General features: G+C 53.8%; 1 protein-coding gene across 35 annotated transcripts in view; it reads left to right on the forward strand.

The window, feature by feature from the left end:
- Nucleotides 1–6,685: 6,685 nt before the first annotated feature.
- NCOR2 (nuclear receptor corepressor 2) overlaps nucleotides 6,686–18,949 on the forward strand; it is a 156,034-nt gene continuing 143,770 nt past the window's right edge. For all 35 annotated transcript variants that reach the window (XM_080940899.1, XM_080940888.1, XM_080940894.1 and 32 more), the window contains exon 1: nucleotides 6,686–6,895. The gene's annotated coding sequence lies outside the window, so the exon portion shown is untranslated. The remainder of the gene's footprint in view (nucleotides 6,896–18,949) is intronic.

Genomic DNA, 18,949 nt, shown 5'->3' on the forward strand with positions numbered 1-18,949 from the left:
TTGCCAGAGGGCGGCTTCCTTGTGCAGGAGTTGGGACAGCTTCACCTCCATGGGCAGAATGGCATGAGGAAGTCTCAGGCAGGGGCAAAACCCAGATGTGTCCCCTCGAAAGCTGGGTCCTAACCATCTAGGATTGCTTCCTGTTACACTCAATGGGACATGACTTTCCCTCAACTTCCCTCAGCTTGTGTGAGCTTTTAGGTCCTTGAGATATCTGGAGGGCCATGCTGCGCCGTGGGACAGACAGAAGTCTCAAGATCCCTCTGCTCCCCACTACCTTTCTTTTCCTTTTTCTTCTTTTTTTAAAAGGTTTATTTATTTATGTATTATGTATAAGGACACTGTAGTTGTCTTTAGACACACCAGAAGAGGGCATCAGATCTCATTGCAGAGGGTTGCGAGCCACCATGTGGTTGCTGGGATTTGAACTCAGGACCTCTGGAAATGTATGTACTCAGTGCTCTTAACCACTGAGCCATCTGTAGATCAGGCTGGCCTCAAACAAAGAAATCGGCCTGCCTCTGCCTCCCCAGTGCTAGGATCAAAGGCATGCACCACCACTGCCCTACAGTGTCTCCAGATCTTTAAAGAGACTGCCATACCTGGTCCAAGAGTGGTCAGCAAAGACTAGAGAGGCTATTCATGGGCATGTCCTGTCTAGCCTCTTGACTCGGGTTTGGTCTTAACCTGGACCCTGCCTCTGGCTGGCTTTTGTAGGTGTCTATGCTGAGTTGCTTTGATCCCCAAGACAGTGTAAAGACCAGCCAGGCCCTTTGGAAGTTTGGGGTGGGAGAGGGGGTTTTCCACCAACTGTGAAGCTGCCTTCCCAGGCCCAGTGGGGAGGCCAGGCCACCCCAGGGGCTCATTCCGGACATTCTCCAGGAGGCTGAGAAGCAGGGAATGTGGTACAAAGATGCAAGGGGAGCCTGCTTCAAGCAGCAGCTCCAGACCCGAGCAAACTCACACAGTGTGCTCAAAACCAGATGTCCATGCTAGGTGGAAAAAAATAGAGATTTTCATGACCCATCGTCAAAAATTCCACATGGGATACAGTAGAAGCCAAACTGTCCCTCCCTGCAGCCCTGTTCCCAGGCCCCACACCCTTCTCTGTTCCTGTCACCTCCCCCACTTCTACCCCTGGATCCATCTCTGCCACCCCCAAGCCCCTCACACTTTGAGATCCAAGAGAACAAGCTAAAGCTTAGGCACATGTCCTTGCAGATGTCCTGATGGCAAGTCCTGGAATCGGTTTCTCCTGTGACCTTTCCTATTGCAACCCTGACCTCACAGCTCTTCCACCCACCCTTCTCCCACAGCCTCTCTGTTGTTCCTGGGCTACCCCAGGGCCTTTGCACCCGCTGCCCTTGCAGTCTGTTCCTTTCTGGCCTTTGGCAGTATGCACTATACCTTTCTCTGCCCTCATGCCCCAGCATACTGCCCTGCTACCTTGATTCCTTCCCCCCCCTTCCTTTTTCTCAAGAGTACCTACCACCTAGCCTGGCTTCAGGTATATTTACTAGTATTTAAGTCTGCACTCCCCCTCACCCGCTCATGTAATTCTGTGGAAGGCTGTTTGCCTTTTGCATTCAAAGTCCTGGGTTCAAGAAACAAAACGAAACAAAACAGAAACCAAAAGAGCACCCATTCATCCTCCTAGCAAGTCCATAGCACATAGTAGGTGCCTCCGGCTAGTAAATATCTTTCCAGAAGTGTCCTGGCACATACAGACAGGATTATCTAGCTGTGATTTGCACGCTCGGCATGGGGTGTTTGCATTAGACCTCAGAGACCTGGCATGTGGCCGGGCTCTTGCTGTTCCAGGAGCCTGCCGCTGAGACAGCCCCTGGGTCCTCAGGCCTCTGGTCACTAACAGCCAAGACCACACCACTGTGGTCCTTGCGGTTCCCTGCTCAGCTCCTGAAATGCTTGGCAGTGCCACAAATAAAGTGCAGACAGACACGGAAGCGAGTGACTCTGCAGTTTCTTGTGGTGAAGCGGGTGGAGGGTGGAGGTCTCCAAGCCACATCCTTGGAGATGCTCTTGCATGGCCGAGGGGAGGGAAGGAGGTATCACCCTATGGCTGTGATACTCCCCCACCCTCCACCATAGTAGCCAATGCCACAGTCTCAGAACCCTGGTGCACAGCAAGCCCCTCCCCCAGCTGTCATGATGGAAACTATGGCTTCCTTTCCATTGGCTGATGCCTGTGTTTTGGGGGTGGAGCTTGGGGGCGGGCAGGTACATCAGTCCTTTGTTTTGCTTAACTTGTGAGATGAAGGAGGTTGCCTGCAGGCTTGGGGGCAGGTGTGGGTTCTGTAGCAGGCTTCTGGGATTTGCTTGTCCTCTAGACTGGGGTTGGCTGATCTTATCGGGCCTGAGGACTTCCAGCTTGCTAGCTCTGTTGGAATTTTCTGCAGACACAGTTCTGTGTGAGATACCTGGCCCTGGGGCTTTTCGGCATCTTTTATTGTAGACAGCACACCACAGGCCCTTTGCATGTGCTATGTGATGTCCAGATCTGGTCCTTGGGATGGCTGGGCAGGGCTCTTGTTTCTCAGGTGAGTTCTAAGCCTGTTGTGCTGGCTTCTCCAGATTTGCCCCAGAGAACCACAGGTTTAATTTGATGGCTTGGCAGCCTAGAACTATTAACTTGAATGGATCACTGGAGGAACAGGTTATGCCTGAGGGGACTTCACCTGGCCTAGAGGTTGAAAATGATGGGCAATTAGAATCTACCATGAAATAAATACGCTAGAGAGACAAGTTCTGGAAAACATTTTTGTTTTTTAAAAATATTTGTATTTATTTAATCTGTGTGTGAGCACACACTTGCTGTCTTCAGACACACCAGAAGAAGGTGTCATATTCTATTACAGATTGTTGTGTGAGCCACCATGTGGTTGCTGGGAATTGAACTCAGGACCTCTGGAAGAGCAGTCAGTGCTCTTAACCACTGAGCCATCCCTCCAGCCCAAAACTCAAGGATCTCCAGGGCACTTGAGCTTGAGCAGTCAGTCACCGCCTCTTGGTCCCCAATCCACTTATTTCTTTATTTGTTTGTTTGTCTTTTCCCTGAACTTTCTTTTTTTGGGCAGGTCTTCCCTGGTGTATCCCAGACTAGCTCTTGACTCCCCATCCCCCAGCCTCAGCCTCCAGAGTGGTGGTGGTGCTAGGCCTGTATCAGCAAGCAGGGGGCTCTCAGGGCATCTTTGCAGAGTGTCTGGCCCATGCCCTGAATGCAGCAGGGAGCTGAACAGGTATGGTCTGTACTCACACTCGGGGCTGACAGTAGCTAAGCCACAAACGCCCACGGGAACTTCAACTGGTGAAGAATGAGGAAAAAGAGCAGGTGTTGAACTGCAAAGCAATTTGGGGCTTGCTTTTAGATAGGAGGTTGGTGAAGGGCTTCTGAAGGGGATGAGAGCAGAGGGTGGGGCTGACCTTACAAGGGGCCACCACATGTAAATGACCTCTGTTAACTTTCGAAGCACTTAGGAATGGTCCGAATGATTAGAGGGTAGAGATGGATTTATCTAACTACAATTATTTTTGTTATTATGTTGGGTATTGAAGGTAGGGCCTAACAAATGTTGGGCAAACACTCTTATCACTGAGCTACAAGCACTCTATTGCTGAGCTATATACACTATCACTGAGATATAAGCCCTCAATCACTGAGCTATAAGCACTCTGTCATTGAGCCACAAGCACTCTATCACTGAGCTACAGTACTCAATTACTGAGCTATAAGCACCCAATCACTGAGCTACAAGTACTCTATCACTGACTGAACTATAGGCACTCTACCACTGAGCTACAAGCACTTGACTTCCCTGATCCTCTTCTATTTCTAATTTAAGACCAGGTCTCTCCAAGTTTCCCAGATTGGTCTTGAGTTTACTCTGAGGCCCAGGTTGCCTGTAACTTGTAATCCTTCTGCCTCAGTACCTCCAAGCAGTTGGAGTAACGAGTGTGTATTACTAGGCCAGGTTCTCACTTTTCTTTCTTTCTTTTTTTTTTAAAAGATTTATTTATTTTTATGTGTGTTGGTGTTTTGCCTGCATGTTTGTTTGTGTTGAGGGCACCAGATTCCCCATTACTAGAGTTACAGACAGACAGTTGTGAGCTACCGTGTGGGTTCTGGGAATTGAACTGTCCTCTAGAAGAACAGACAGTGCTCTTAAGCCCTGAGCCATCTCTCCAGCCCATATTTTACTTTTTAAAAAGCATTTGACCTGGAGCTGTAGAGATGGCTCAGCTGTAAAGAGCACAGAGGTCCTGAGTTCAGTTCCTAGCAACCACATGGTGGCTCACAACCATCTGTAATGGGATCCGATGCCCTCTTCTGGTGTGTCTGAAGACATCTACAGTATACTCATATACAAAAAATAAATAAAATAAATCTTAAAAAATCATTTGGCCTGCAAGAATGTCTGCAAGTGGGTGTGCCTGGTCCTTACAGAGGCCAGAGAGTTTGTTGGGTCTCCTGGAACTGGAATTACAGATGGTCTTGAGCCATCATGTGGGTGCTGGGAATTGAACCTGTGTCCATGTGGGAGAATGTCCAGTGCTCTTAACTACTAAGCTATCTTTCCTGTCCTTACTTTGTAATTTGTTTTTGAGATAGGGTCTCATGAATTCAAGGCTCTGCTCTGGTCTTTGACCTTGATATTTGGATGAGGATGACCTTGAACTCCTGATCATCCTGTCTCCACTTCTAGGCAAGTGCTCTACCTACTGAGCCACAGTCCAAGCCCCTTCTTGTGTGCCCGGGACATTATTACTAGGCTGGACACACTGCAGAATATTTTTTGCCATGGCTGGAATCCAGGCTCTTCAGCAGTTATTCAAAGTTGCCTTCCTATCAGCTGTCCTTAGATCTCCAAGGGGCCTACCCCCCTAGAACCCAGAAGCAAACAGGGTGCAGTGTTATGAGGGAAGTAGCCCTTGAGGTACCAGTGTGTGGGGAAGGGTTGGGTCTAGCTCAGTTGCTGCTTCTTGCTGCCAGTGTGTCTAAAGTCTGTGTGGGCACACCAATTAGAAATTTGTGTCTGGGGGATCTGGGTAGGGTAGATCCTTTCTCAGGCCTGCGTCATGGGGAATCAACATTGGAATGAAGTTCCAGAGTCATTGTGGGAAGTGTCTGTCCTTCCCTGTGGCTCAGGAGGACAGGGCTCCACAGTTTATAGCAGGAGACTGAGAAAGAAGCCAGCCAGTCCTCTTTAGGGCAATGCTTTCCTCTGGCCTCAGTGGCTTTCCCTTACCGCAGAGACCTGGGTGGGGAAGCTGCTGAGGCTTCCATGTGACCATGGTCTTTGTCTGAAAGCATTGCATACCTGAAGATGTCCCCCCCCAGCCCCCACCCCGTTCCCAGTGCCAGAGGTTGGCAAAAGCTGGGGGGTGTGTATCAGAAGACACCCCAACTCTTTCTCCATAGGAGAGAAATTTGAACCTATGTAAATGAGGGAGTGTCCCTAGATGACTCCAGGGGACCAGTAGGAAGGCTGGAGAGGGAGGCTAGCCTTGTCTCTTTCCTCCAGGCAGATCCAGGCAGCCTCATGCAGGTCTGGTTTTGGGCCCTTACATTGCCAGCTGGGCAGCCGGAGAGTGGGTGCAAGGCCATGGGTGTGTGCCCCTGACCTCTGACTCCTGTTCCAAAGGGCACCCGCCCACTCGTACACTTCCTTTTTTTCTCCCACTCTTGGACTCGGTTCCCCCTCCACCATCTGCCCCTCTCCTGGACTCAAAGCTCTGGGGTGGGGAGAGGGAACCCGCCGCATGGGTGCAGGAACCCCAGTACCCCTGAGGAAGAGGCCCCTGCCCTGGCAACCGCACTCCCGCCGCAGCCATTCCCCCTACTCCCTAGGGGCTCTCTTGTTGGCAGAACCGAATCTGCTGAGACTTCACTCCAAAAAAGGAAAGTTAAATTAAAAAAAAAAAAAATCAAACTCTCCAACGCGTCTAGGGAAAGCAGAAGAGGGAGGAGGAGGCTGCAGGGTTGGGTTCCCTAGCTTGGCTGCTGTTCAGATCTAAGGCTGAGAGGGGGCTCACGATGGGGCATGCCAATGAGCCCTACTGCTAGTGGGCAAGCTCCTGCTGTGGCTGAGTGGTCCTGGTTGGGTGTCCAAGAGTGGGCCACAGGCTCAATGCACAGCCTAGGCACGCGTCCTGGAAAATTCCCTATGGGTGTTCACTTTATATATCAGGAGATCCGGGTGACAGGGCAGCGCAGCGCGACTCGTGTGCTATGAACTCGCGTAGGCCTCTCCAGGATCTCACATCCCAGTTACTGAACCAGCTCTTCACTGGCTGTGGTCCGCGGAGCCTTCCCCAAGGGCTAATCTCCTAGGCGAGGCCCAGCGCGTCGCCCAGCATCCGCGTGCGACTATGAGGGCTCCGTGGGTGGCCCTCCCGGGGCGTCGTCTCCGCATCCCCTGGACACTCCTGAGTTATAATTTAATAGCTGAAACGCGATTCCCGTGAAGTCTCTGGGGTTCGCGGAGGAGGAGGGGACGGGGAGGCATTTGCTCCGCCTTCTTCGGGCGAAAAAAAAAACGGAGCTCGGGGTACGCGCACGGCGGAGGGGTGCGCAGGCCTGGAAGGCGTGCATGCGGGCCCTTTAAGGCGGCCGGGGCGGGCTTCCATGAGGCCCCGCCCCTTACCCCGCCCCTCGCCGCCAGGAGCGGAGCCGCGGGCAGCGCAGGCCGGGCCGCATCCCCGTCCCCGCGCCAGCCGCCCGCGCCCGCCATGCGCGCCCCGCAGCGGCCCGCGCGCCCGGGCCCCGCGTCGTAGCGCGGCGGGCGGAGACCACCGGCTCCCAGCCCGGACCCGCCGCGTCCTCGAGCCCGATCGGCGCCGTAGCCCGGCGCCAGCGCCCGGTGCCGCCGCCGGCGAGGTGAGTCGGGCCGAGTGCGCGGAGGGCGGCGGGGAGCGGGTGGCTTCCGGGCCGGGGCGGCGCACGCGGCGGAGTTGGCGCCCCCGAGGGGACGGGCGGTGCGGCGGGGAGCGCGCGGGGGCGCGGGAACTTCGGGAACTCTCGGGACCTTGTAGGGCTGTGCAGGCCGCGACCCCGGCACCCGGGACCCTGCAGGATGGAGCAGACCAAGACTTAGGGACCTACGGGGTGGAGCAGGCCGAGAATCGGGGACCTTGCGGGATGGAACAGGCCGAAAACCGGGGACCCTCCAGGCGGTACAGGCCTGTACCCGACTGCCTTCTGAGTGGCGCAGCCTGAGGACCTGGGGACTCTGTAGGGTGGCACAGCTTGAGGACTGGGGAACCCTGCAGGGAGATGCAGGCCGGAACCAGGGACCCTCTGGGATGAAGTAGCCCGGGACCTGGTGACTCTTTAGGGTGGTACAAGCCAGGACCCGAGGACCTTCTGAGATAGCATCAGCTAAGACCCAGGAACCCTGTAGGGAGGTGCAGGCCAGGACCTGGAGATTCTCCCGGGGGGTGGTTCAGCTCAGGACCCGGGAGCCCTGCGGGCAGTTTGGGCCAGGACCCCGGTACTCTCCGGTATGTTTTGAAGGCCAGGCCTGGGGGGATCCTGCAGCAGGGTGGCGTAGTCTGAGGACTGACTGATGACTCTTGTTTTGGAGAGGGCCAGGACTCGTGAACACTCTGTTGTGGCGCAGCCTCAGGATCGGGATTCTCAGGGGTGGGTGGCACAGCTCTAGGACTTGGGGCTCCTCCAGGCGGCTCGTCCCAGGGACTCTGGGGGGGTGACACAGGCCAGGATCTGAGACCCCAGGGGTGGCGTATTCTGGGGACCCAAGGACCCTGTGGGCGGCCGCGCCCCCCCCTCCAGTGAGGCGGCGCCGCCTCCTGTTCCCTCCCCCTGGCCGTGTAGATACTTCGGATGCCACTAGTTTGGGAAGTTGCAGATCCGAGCCTAGCGGGGCAGCCGGGAGCCCCAGCGCCCCCGGACGCGCGTGGGAAGCGGCCTCCCCTCCCGACCTTGAGGGAGGAGAGCGGGGCGGGCGTCCAGACAAGCGGTCCCTCGGGCCTTTGGAGCTGGGGGCGCCCAGCAGCGGCGGCTGAATAATCTTTACATTGTAGCTTTATTCGCACAGTCAGGTCCACCCGTCGGCGTGCGCGCGCCCTCCCCGAGAGTCTGGTGCAGGCAGCGGGGGCGGATCCGTTCGTTCTCAGCCTCCTCCCTTCCTCTCCTCCTCCTCCCCCCTGTTGGTGAGAACTGGTTTTATTACGATTACGGTTTTTTTTTTTTCTCCCTCTTTGCAGATTTGGTGGAGGGATGTGTGAGGGGGGGGGGTGGTGGGAGTGGGAGGCCGAGGATCCCTGGGGGCTCTGTGGGCAGTGTTGGGGTGGCCTTGGCTTTGCCCTTTTGAATCCAGCTCTGGTCTCTGCTGCTGCTTTGATGAAAGGGGCTCTGAGGCCAGGCGCGTGTAGGGGGTGCATCTCAGGCCACTGCTGGGGACTTCGTGGGTGGCCTCTTTTTCTTTTTAATTGTAGAGGAGGGGGCAGAATAGTCTGAGGGAGGCTGAGGTGGCTAGAGGCCTAAGCGTTCTGATTGGTTCTGCAGCTCAGCTCCTGGGTTCGAATCTTGGGTGGCTGACTGATGGGGAATGGGGGCGGTGGCAGATGACTTCACCTGTCTATTCTTTTGGGCTTCTCTTCTGCAGAGTGAGGGCACAAACAGTTCCCAGGTTTGGGGCTCTTCTGTGAACCGAGTCTGTGCAGAGGGCCCTTGGATAGGTTACTATGACTACTGTTATTTCCGGATTCTCATCCTTGCTCTGTCGTCAGATTGGGGAAATCCACGAGAGTGTCTGCCCCACCTTTAGGAGCTGGGAGGGTCTGATGGAGGAGGCCCTCAGGATGGAGAAGGGCCAGGCCTCAGCCCATTGAGCACAGGCAAACACGGAGTTGGCAGCCAGCTGAGCTGCAGTGAGTGGCGGAGGGGGTGGTGAGGGCATTTCGGGTACTGCCTAGCTTCCCTGCAATCCGTGTCCCTGTCTGGAAATTTACCGCTGTTTCTTTGGGGTGCCAGGGGATCTTGCGGTCTTCGAGTCCAGACGTGGGGGTGGGAGTGAGTGACCAGACTTAGCCTCTTCCCACGGAGCTATTTACGCTTGCAGGGAATCAATACTATTGATAAACCCATGTCGGTGGTAATGTGGCTGTCAGGCCCCAGTGAGGGATGGAGACCCCTCCTGGGGCTGGGCCCCTCCCCCCTTGGTGAGGGCTCATGGCTTAATCCCTTCTTTTCTCCCAGCGAGTACTCAGTCTACCTCCCGAAGGTTTCCTAGCTCTGCAAACCGGAACTGAGCTGCCATACAGCTGGATCTGGATTGTTCTGGGCCAGCAGGTGCTTGCCACTCTAGGGATCCTTCTCCACAGGGACCCCCAGGTTCCTGGCTGGAAATGAACTCGGTTGTTTCTGGCTGGGTCCCACCCAAAACTAGTGGTGGGGTGGGGAACCCTGTGTTAACCTCTGAGATGGGGGTGGCACCTCCTCACCACCCAGTTAAAGGGGGGAGATTGATCCAGTGCGAGCTTCCCACATGCTTATCACCGGAGGGGGGGGGGCTGGATCTGTCTTTTTTTTTTCTGCCTTCATTTTTTTCCCTCTGTTCTGTTTCCTGTTCATGTTTCCAATACCATAAAGCAGCTCCCCTCCCGCCCGGAGATACCTCGGGGACAGTTTCCTGCAAGGGTGGCAGCTTTCAGGAGCTGGTGATTTCAGATTAAGGTGCCCCAGGGTGTGTGTGTATTTGTGTGTATGTGTGTGTGTGTGGGGGGTACTGTGTGTGTTGAGGCAGCTGTCTGGGGAAGGAAGGCAAGGCTACACAAAGCCAAAAGGAGTAGGTAGTTTGGAAGACCCACCTCCCTGGGGAGGAAGAGAAGCTTGGGAATGGTCAGGTGAGCCTCCTTAGGGGCGGCCAACAGATCAGAAATCCACCTAAAGGTATGCCAGGTGAATTCAATTCTGAGTTTTGTCGGATCTGCACTGCAGTGGCAAAAAACAGTGACATCCAGGGAAACAAAACAAAACTGTGTGTGCCATCATTCAGAAAGCACTTACTGTGTGTGCCAGTGTTCAGAAAGTGCCTTTGTGTGTGCACCAGGCAAGAAGCTACTGGTCTGTTCTTAGGTGGGCTGTGGGAATGTGACTGTCCTGTTTTCTAGAGGGTGTCACAGAGGCCCTGAGAGGTTTTGGTGACTGGCCTTGGAGGCTGGGGCTAACACCTGGGTTGCACATGGATCACACTGCAGACAGCCTTGGCAGCAAGGAAGGGAGCAGGAACTGACCTTTCTCATGGGGTTGGCACCTGCCCATCTTTGCAGGGCTGTGGGGGAGGGCAGCTCAGAGACTGGGAACTTGTTCTCCCAGGGTTTGGAGGGGGGGGCGGTGACAGCGGCAGGCTGGCATTTCTTTGAAGTCTCATTTTATCTCAAAACATTCATGCAAATTTTTGGCATCTGCCTTGGCTTTGTTTATTTTGAAATGAAAACAGGGGTTTGAATTATTTAGCAGGGTGTCTAACGGGGCATAAAGCTGCAAGGGGGGGGGGGTGCTGGAGCCTAGGAGTGCTCAGCTGGAGTCCCCCTGGGGAATCTGGCTGGGGACACATAACCTGGGACTGGAGAGGTCCTTGCTCAGCGCCACAGGTCAGAAGGTGCAGTTAGTTGCCCAAGGTCACAGGGGGACTGTGTGCCAGTGGTGGCAGTGAGGAAATAGATTCCTTCTAGTGACATCTTGATGTTTGAGCTGAGTGCAGGCACCCCACATTGCCTTACTCATGGGCCCCTTGCTGGTCATGACCTTCTGGTTCATTGATACCTAAAGCATGGGAGCACGGGACAGATTGCCTGATCCACTATGTCTGAGCTGGTAGTTGATTTAGCCTAGCACTGTAAAACTTCCAAATGTCTTCTGGTTCACAAGCAGTGTGCTCAGGCTGGTACCTCTAAATAGGACTTGTGGGCCCCACCTGTCAAGTTGGAACCCTGCCCTTCACCACTGGGATCTAGCTGGGGCAGGGGTTTGGTCCTTAGAACCACAGCATCAAGTTGTTTTGGTTCTGGGGAGGTTAGTTAACCTCTCTCTCTCTGCCTTAGTTTGCTTATCTGTGAGATGAGGCCACCACCATTCCTGCTGCCACTGCTGCTTGGGTACTTAACATCATGTGGGTCACACAAGTCCATATGTGGCTTGGGATCTGCTGTCACCATATGTAGCGCCCCCATTGGAGAACGGGACTTGACTGAAGAGTTTGTCATGGGGACTCATGTCCTTGCAGTTGCTGTGTGGTCAGACAGGAATATGCTACCCTTGTCTTTCTTCCAGTATTAGGGTTGAACCCATGGCTTTGGGTGCTAGGCAAGCATTTGTACACTGAGCGCGATATACCCCTAGTCTGGAATCCTTCCTCCTGAAGGCTGCAGAGTAGGCTCCCTAAGTGACTGGCTAGCCTAGTCACTTTCCCTTGACCCCAGGTTGGGGCTTGTTGCCCTCTAGAGGCTGAGGACTCCTCCCCTCTCCCTGGTTGGTGACTCATGGCTCAGCTGCTTCTCTCTGCTCTGGGAGCTGGTTTCCCCTCCCACCGGTAATCAACCTGCTTGGAGATCAATAGCAGCTTGGAGGATGGGAATTGGCTCCAGGGATAAAGGTGGGAATGGTACCAGCTGACGTGTTTGGTGGGTTCTCCTTCTTCTGTAACTCTGACCGTTGGGTTGCCTTAGGGGTGTTTTGGAAAGACCATCCTGTGCCTTCCCCTGTTCTCTCTCCCACTGTGTCCAGAGTGCCAAGCTCCTGAGCAGGTAGCTTTATTTAGTTTTAGTTCACTTAAACAGCTTCAGTGGCTTCCTGGTTGCCTTGCGCACAGTGGCTGCTGGCTGTAGGAGCAAAGTCAGCAGGGAGCTTCTCATTCTTCCCGTTCTGTGGGCTTCCCGTGCTACACGCTCTCCTGCCATGGCTGCATAGTCTCCTGGTTCCCAGGCCTGTCCTATAGCTTTGGTACCAGACTCGACCTGACGCTGTTTGTGCAGCCACTGGGAAATTAATAGTAGAGGGACTGTTGTAGAGCATCTTCCGCTTTGAGCCTTTGCAGCAAGTGAGGGTGGTGGTACCCAGGGCTGGAGCCGTTGGAACTGTTGCTCTTGGTTTGTAGTCCTTGGGAATTGGACCCAAGGCCAATCCAGTGCTGGGTAAGTTCTCTCTCAACTGAGCCGTATGCCAAGTCTTCTTTTTACCTTTTATTTATGAAACGGTCTCCCACAGAGTTGCCCAGGCTGGTCTTGATGTTTGGAGTCCTTCCTGCCTCAGCCTCCAGAGCAGCTGAGAACTCTGCCGAACTTAATCATTAATTACAAGTGAGAAACCTGTGGGGTGAGGAGCCACAGGCCCACGGGCAACGTGGCAGGAGAGTCCCTCACTCTGGCAGGTGGTGATGTCAGCGCACAGACTTGGACCCTTGCTGTGCGTCTGGCAGTCCTAGAATCCTCTTGTTTCCCCTTTCCCAGGCTTAGCAGGCAGCTGCTCTGAACCATGCATAGGTGGCTTGTCTTTATGCACTGGGTGGCTCACAGTGATCCATCTGGGTCCCTGGTGTGCTTGCCCTTCCCTGGTCCTCTGAGGAGGACCTGCCTCCTATAAGTGAAACGAACTTTTCCTCCCTCCCTCCCTCCCTTCCTCCCTCCCTCCCTCCCTCCCTCCCCCCCTTTTATATAAGTATACAGTAACTGTCTTCAGACACACTAGAAGAGGGCATCAGATCCCATTACAGATGGTTGTGAGTCACCATGTCATTGCTGGGATTTGAACTCAGGACCCCTGAAGAGCAGTCAGTGCTCTTAACCACTGAGCCATCTCTCCAGCCCTGAAACTTCCATTCTTTGATATGAATTATATACTGCGGACACCTCCTTTTTTATGTTTTTCTTTTGGGGGGCAGGGCAGGGTATTTCTTAGTGTTTCATTGCTGTGTAGAGACACCATGTCTAAGGCACCTCTCATGAAAGGAAATGTTTGAGTTGGAGCTTGCTTACAGTTTCTGATAGTTCCATATCATCAAGGTAGGAAACAGGCAGGCATGGGACTGGAACAGTAGCTGAAGCTTTTATATAACCTGTAGGTAACAGGACGAGAGGAAAGGAGGGAGGTGAGAGGAGAGAGATAGGGGGCCTTCTGTGTGCTTTTGAAATTTCAAAGCTCACTCCAAGTGGCATACTTCCTCCAACGAGGCCACACCTCCAGTTTTTCCCAAATAGTTCACTAACTGGGGAGCAAGCATTTAACCGTGAGCTTATGGGCGCCATTGTCATTCAAACCACCCCAAGGTCTCACTCTGCCTGTAGCCATGGCTGGTCCAGAACTCTTGGCAGGACTCTCTGTGACCCTGTCTCAGTCCTGTGAGTGCTGGGATGAGCGGCATGTGCCGCCACAGCTGGCCACATGTTCACGCAGAGCTGTTGTCCACTTCAAAAGGTACACAGCAACAAGAAGTAACAGTGCTTTCCGAACTGCAGAAGGCTCTGGGCTTCGTGGAAAGATACTTTCATAAAAACCGGTGCTGCCGGGTATAGGGAGAGGGAAGAGCAGGGAGCATGGGGTGGGTTCTATCCCCCCCCCCAGGCATTTAGACTGGGCACGTGCAAGCACTCTGAGCATCAGCCAACTCTCCCTGTGTGTCCCTGGCGTCCCATTGTGTATGTGGTTCCATTGTACACTGACTGCCATGCTGGGCCATATTGTGTTTGAGTACACAAGTACTCGAGGGTCCTTAAGGGTGTCATCCACTGCTTGCTGCAGGTGCCTGAGATGGTGTGATCTCTCCCCCAAGTGTGGTCCCCCCAACCCCCCATGTAGCCCTGGCTGATCTTGAATTCTGAGAGGTCTGCCTGCCTCTGCCTCTTTACTACTGGGATTAAGGGCTACTATGGCTGTCCTGCATTTAAAAAAATGATTGTATTAAATACAGCTTTCGGGGTTCATAAATGTTTGTTAGATCTGGCTCTGAAAGACTTGTCTACACCAGTGGAGCAGAGTGTTGGGGGGTGGTCCCTAAGGCAATGCTCCCACTTTGACCCCTTTTGTAGCCTATGTAGGTTTTTGTATGGGACGACCTAGGCCCTGGACAGAGCTCTGGAGGTCATGTTGAGTGTTCTCAAGAACTCTGCATCTGGCTTGGGCCAATGGCTGTACTGTTGTATCCAGTGGGAAGATGAGGAGGTGGCTGACTTTGGGCGCAATCCATTTGCTTCTTAAATACCAACACCCTGTGTTGAGCAGAATGGTTTCTGGGTGATTTGATGTCTGTCATTTTCAGAAGTCTCACCAGCTCCCCTCCCCCCCCAATGAGAAGAGTTTTTTATTGGATGGGGGAGGGAGGGGAAGGAAGAGAAGAAAGGGGAAAAAAGGCCTCTCACCAGCTTTTAAACGTCTTGTTTTCCCTTTGCTTTGGTGGCCTAGGAGCTCTGCAAGTCTGTATGGGTCTGTGTTTGGGTTGTTTTTTTTTTAACCCATGTCACCCTGGGTCCAGATTCCTTTGTCTTGGCTACCAGCCTTGATTTTATCCTGGGGATTCTTAAGACTTACCTCAGTGCTGAGGTTGGGGGAGGGATGCTGTGTGGGGTGTCTTGACCCCCCTCTGGCCCCCCCTCCGTGTGTGGTAGTGGGGGAGGGTGCTTTTTCCACTGATGTTCCTTGGGGGAAAATGAGGCTGACTGGGGAGTTGCTTAGCAAGATCAACTTGAGTGAGCCCCTGTGGGCCCTTGTCTGCCTCGGGTGATTGAGAGAATAACTTGGGTGTTTCTAGAGTCCAAAGAAGACTTTGGGGTGCCCTGGGGTGGTGGGATGTCATCCACTTGTTAGCCAGGGATCCTAGAGCCCTTCCCTGATGCCTTAAGAGCTTCTGCTTCCTCTGACCCACTTGGGTAGCACTGGATTGGGAAGGGAGATGGTGGGGGTGGGGACTCAGCATCCAGGTGGTTTGGGATTAGTCTTTCCTGGCCTGGATGGGTTTCCATGGTCAGTCTCTCTTGGGAAAGTAGCCCTGGGGTCAGTTTCTTGGCCCGAGTGGCCTTCTGGGTTAATTGCTTCTTGACAGGTGTCCCTGGGGTCAGTGTCTACAGCGCAGGTGGCCAGAGGATCAGTCTGTGTCCCCTTTTCCCTTATCCCTCAGGCCAGTTGTCCTGGGGCTGGTGGCTGGACCTGCCTTCTGTCCTTGGGTGCATTTGGTTTTCTGTGACGTGTGTGCTTTGGACCCTTGAGGAAATCTATTTAAACCTTGGCCTGGACAGGCCTGTGTGGGCTGTAGGGGACTTAGAGCAGACGGGTGACCTTGCAGGGAGTGAAGGGGCAAAAGGGGCCAGGGGGGCTCACCCTGCAGACTTGACCCAGCTGCTCCAGGCCCAGGCTCATGCACCCCCCCCAGCCCCATACTCCCCCCTCATGCCTCCCCTCCCACATTCGTCTTTAGGGAAGACAGTTTCCCTAGTTCCGAGCTGGCTAAGAGAAAGCCAGGAACCCCCTTACTTTGGTCTGGGCTTTTGCTTAGTGTGGGGCTCAGGTGGGCACTGGCTTACACTAGCTTCCCTCAGACTCTTTCTTTAGCCCTGAAGCCTGCTGTCACCTAGCTCAAAGCCCTTCCCTTGAAGCAGGTAGAGGAACATGAGATGACCCTACAGGTGCTCCCACCTCCCGAATATTTGTCTTGCTTACTTCCTTGGAGACTTATTCTCCAGCTGCCTACCTTTGTGAGTAGAACCTGTCTTCTGGAACTAGAGGGTGATGTAGGGCTGGAGTTTGCTCTGTGGTCTTGTGTGTGGAGGTTCTCTATTGGGGTCTTTAAGTCTTAAGTCTCAGAGACCAGGCCTAGAGATGTCTCAGGCCCATCCCTTTTCATGCTGGCCTCTGCAGGGCCCACTGAGTTATTCTGAGAGAATCCCAGTGAGAAAATCTCCATGGCCCTTCCAACCTGCCTCGCACATAGTGGGCTGATGGGGCCAGCCTGCTGTGGGAGAGCTAAGTTGGTTTCGGGTGTCAGTCTTGGAGACCCTGAGGTCCTAGGAGTTTGGCCTAGGCCAGCTGGGCCCCAGAAGCATAGAAGCTTCTGGGTGGTCCCAACTTAGCCTTGGGAGACTGAAGTTGAACCTGGCCCACCTGTGCTGTACCCATCTGTTTTGTATGCCTGGACCTGGTTCTGGCATGGGTTGGTCAGTGTCTCCTTTAGAGGACCATAGGATGAGACCTTCAGTGGTGAGAAAGTCACTATGGTTGTCAGTATTTAGGCTGAAGTCACCTTGCAGTGGGGTGTCCCCTGAGTGCAGTGGTGTCCTCTTAAGAGGGGCCAACATGATGGACAGGAGATGTGGGACAGGGACAGAGGCAGGACTGCCATGGACTGCAAGCCACTGGGAACACTAAGGATGAGTTTTCATGGGATTCCCAGAAGGACCAGCCCTGCCCTTGAGCTTGGATTTACAGCTCCGAAAGCATCAAGAGTTGTGAGCCCTTGGGGGCTACTTCTTGCCAGAGTCACATTGGGAAGTGGATTGTTTCTTAGCAGTGACTCTAGCCGTCCACACCATAGGGATACCTTTAAAACCCCAGTCATGCTGGGTGTGGCGGAGCATGCTGGGAATCTCTACTGAAAAGCTGAGGCAGAAGGGTCACAAGTTCAAGGTCCGTCTGGGCCGCATGGTGAGATCACACACACACACACACACACACACACACACACACACACACCCCATGGCTGGTGAGGTGGTCATAACAAGCCTGGTGACCTGAGTTTGATCCCTGGGACCCTATGGAGATGTGGAAGGAGAGAGCTGACTCCACAGAATTGTCCCTTAGACTTAAACATGCATGCCATGGCCAGCCCCCATACATGAACACGCATAAAAGAGAAAAAATCAAAATAACTCGGGCCCAGGGAGATGGCTTCAACAGTAGTGTTCACTGTGTGAACGGAAGAACCTGAGGTGAGCCCCTAGAACTGTGTAGAAAGCTGGCGTGGACGCGTGAGCCTCCAGTGGTTTTTCACCTGTCATGTCCCCTTTGGGGGTCCGAATGCTCCTTTCACAGGGTGGGGTGGGGGAATCACCTAAGGTCAACGGAAAACACACATTTATATTATGAGTCATAACAGTAGCAGAATTGTTACGTAGCAATGAGAATTTTATGGTTGGGGGGGTCAGTACAACACAAGGCACCATATTAAAGGGTTGCAGCATAAGAAAGGCTGAGAGCTACTGCTCTAATCCCAGTGCTTGGGAGGCAGAGAGAGGATCCCTGGGACTTGCTGACCAGCCAGCCTAACCTAATTGGAAGGTCCCATGCCATAGTGTGAGACCCCCCCCAAAAAAAACCCAGCAGGAAACAGTGTAGGCAGGATCTGACCAGCACTCAAGATGTCCTCCAACCTCCACATGTATGTGTACACATCTACCCACACTCAAATCGGAGTCAGAGTGATCCAGTTGGCCAAGTGACAGAACTCACTGCCCCTTGCTTCCTCTGTGCCTGCCATGTTGGCCTTGGCTGATCCTCCTCGTGTGTTCTTCCACCCCAGGGCCTTTGCACATTCTTCCCGAGGTGCTTCCCACTGTGGCATCTCCAGCTTCGCCTTCTACATTGCCTATTTCCACAGGGCTCTTTCCTGGTTTGTCAGTACCTAACACTCTGGCCCAGGCTGGGTGAAGGTGTCATGTGCTAGGCCTTTGTGCCGTCCTCCGATGTATGAGGTTGTCTCGCTGCAGTCTGTCACCCTGCTTGCTACACGTCAGGTTCTTGAATGGTGGGGATATGTGGTGGGTACAGGGCACTGCCAGGGATCTGAATCTTCCGTCTGTCCTCGTGTGTGGTACCTTTGTCTGGATTGCAATGCCCGAGTCCAGGCACACTCTTTGAGGCTGTGACTGCTCTGGGCAGGTGGGGAGCAGGCCTAGGTACCAGTGAGCCTCAGAGTCTGGCTCTGTCAAGCAGGCAGCTAGCTACCTTTAACAGTGTGGCATGTGTGTGGGTGGATGTTGTCCTTGCATCCTTGCCCTGGCCCTTGGGAACAGGTGTGGACACTGGTGTGACAGCTGTGGGTGTCCTGTGCCAGAGACTCACTCTGCCCTAGTGCCAGAGCTGGTTGGGGGTGTTACAACCTTCCTGTGACTCTTCTAAGCCTTGGTCACCAGAGTGCCCAGTTCCTCATTTTTCAGATAGGGAAATTGAGGCACATAGTAGTTTTACTGTTCTGTCCCATTCTGGGTGGCAGGTGGCTTGGGCAGGAACTTGTCTGTCCTTGAGGTCCTTACCTTGGACTGGTTGGAAAGAGTCCCTGCCCTCATATGCCTCTTGTCACTGTAGCTTGTTCCTCAGGGCCACCCTCCAAGGCTCCATCCACAGCTTTGGCTGGCACTGCAGAGTGGGGGGTTGACCCTGCTATCTTGGCTTCTCCTTGCCAGTTATAAATAGCAGCTGCAGCATTGACAGGAAGCTGCATTCCCCCATTGTATCCCCCCACCCCCAGCCCCACCATGTCCCTGGCACCTGGATTCCGCTATTGTCCTTGTCACAGCTTTGTGGGAATACCAAGGCAGGGATTGTACTGCAGGTTTGCTGTGTGACCTTCAGGTTTGTGCTGCCCTCTCTGTGCCTTGAGTCCCTTGTCTGGGCATCTGAGTCCTTCTGGGTTCTGAAAGAGTACAAAGGGTTTGGGTGACACTGAGATCTGTATGGCCAGGAGAGGAGCTGGCATGGGTGGGGACATTGTTGGTCTGGGGCAGGAGAAGCTGATAAGTTACTGCTTTGGGAGGGTCTTGGGCACCAGAGGGCCAGCACTTCCTCTATTTTTCTGGCCAGAAGGTGACAGAAAGGCCTTTGAAGCAGGAGTGTTTTATGGGGCTCTGGGTCAGCCTGACTGGTTGTCATTCCGTCCCTTTGATACTGCCATAGGGATCCTGTTTCTCTGGTGGCTGTGAGACTCTA

The sequence above is a fragment of the Micromys minutus genome (genome assembly GCF_963924665.1).
Source record: "Micromys minutus genome assembly, chromosome: 29".
Taxonomy (NCBI): Eukaryota; Metazoa; Chordata; class Mammalia; order Rodentia; family Muridae; genus Micromys; species Micromys minutus.